At 32.2% G+C, this 1,859-nt stretch overlaps 1 pseudogene; it reads left to right on the top strand.

Moving 5' to 3' along the window:
- The first annotated feature begins 760 nt into the window (after window positions 1-760).
- LOC115272618 lies at window positions 761-1,335 on the top strand (annotated as a pseudogene).
- Window positions 1,336-1,859: the final 524 nt, after the last annotated feature.

The following is a 1,859-nucleotide window of genomic DNA, read 5'->3' on the forward strand; positions in this document are numbered from 1 at the left end:
AAGTATACTAAATAATTGCTATGGCTTCTTCAGGTCTGTTTCTATATGTTTCAATAAGGCCCAAAATTTCTTTTTATGGGTTTTGCCACAGTTAAGTAAAGGAGTGATAATTATTTATACAAAGGGATATAGGCTTTATCCTCTCATAAAAGCAGCAAAAAACAGTCTCCAGAATACATCACATGTTAGGCCACAAAACAAGTCTCAATAAATTCAAACAAGACTAAAATAACATTATTCATCTTTTCCAAACACAACAATATGAAACTAGAAATCAATTTAAGAAAAAATCTGAACAGAATGCAAATACATGGTGGCTGAATAACATACTACTAAAATATGAGAGTGTCAACCAAGAAATCAAAAAGGAAATCGTAAAATACATGGAGACAAATGAAAGTGAAACATAATAGTCCAAAATCTTTGGCATGCAGCAAAAGCTGTTCTAAGGGAAAAGATTATTATAATACAGGATTACATCAAAAATTTTTTTTAAATCTCATAAAAAATCTTTACATATATCTAAAGAAACTAGAAAAGAAGAAAAAAATCCCATAGCCAGTAGAATGAAGGAAGAAAATAATAAAGATTAGAGCAGAAATGACTAAAATAAGCAAAAGAACAGTTTAATGAAAACAGGAGCTGGTTCTTGGAAAAACTAAATAAAATTGATAAACATGTATCCAGACCCAAAAAGGGAGAGAAAGGACTGAAATAAATAAAATCAGAAATGGAAGAGAAATAATACAGGATACAAAGCATGTCAGAGAAGGCTCAAGAGTGTGAAGATTGCTCCTGGAGAGGTTTTGTGTGTGTAGAAAGTGAAATTTGGAGTGATATAACTATAAGACTTAGAACAGTGATTCACTCTGAAGCATGAATTATTGCAGAAGCCAGGCCAAGAGTGATTGGTGAAGGTAATTTAATAGAAGAACAGTTGCTTATCATAAATGCTCACCCTGAAAATATCACCCCTGATGCTCGAGATCCAAAACCGAAACCTATGATCATTTGAATGTGCTTGAAGTTGGCTGTTATTCCCAAACCATGAATATCAGAGATAATGTTATTAAAGCAAAAGCATATGTGGGCAGAAACATAATATTTCCAAGTAGTTGCATCATTGGGGCTTGTTACAACCTGAATACATTCAAGGTCATCCCTGAGAATACAGTGATCTATGGTATAGACTGCCTTCATCAGGTGCAGACTAAGCAACCACAGCCCCAGACACTACAGCTGGATTTTCTTTTGAAAATCCTGCCCAACTACCACAACCTAAAGAAGACTATGCAAAAAAGCTCAACTCCAGTTAAAACCAAGAAAAACATATGATATCAAGATAACAGTTTATTATCTTTTTGAAAGGGGTATGGTGTTTGTGCACTCTTAGTAATTCACAGAGTAATACATGTTGACTTTATTTTGTAAAATTGAGTCATAATGAAAAGTAATGGATTTTCCTTGTAACTGTCCTCTATAATTTATATAAAATGCATTATTTCCTTCTATCCTTACTCCTTTTCTGAAAATTTACAAATCTTATTTATTTTCCTTTTCTCATATAAAATGTTGGCCATAATTTTGGTTGTATAAAAGACTCCCTGTGACAAGAAAGGGCATATTATTATGTATTTCTATTCTAGCATACACTGTACTAAGTAAAAATGCTAATAACAAAAAAGAAAAGAAATAACAACCAATAGCACAGTAAAACAATGGATTGTAAGAGAATACTATGAAAAATTATATGCCCATAAATTGGACAACCTAGAAGAAATGGATAAATTCCTAGAAACATATAACCTCCCCAAACGGAATCAGGAAGAAATAAAAATTTGAACAGACCAATTACTAAC

Source organism: Suricata suricatta, chromosome 11 (assembly GCF_006229205.1).
Source record: "Suricata suricatta isolate VVHF042 chromosome 11, meerkat_22Aug2017_6uvM2_HiC, whole genome shotgun sequence".
Taxonomy (NCBI): domain Eukaryota; kingdom Metazoa; phylum Chordata; class Mammalia; order Carnivora; family Herpestidae; genus Suricata; species Suricata suricatta.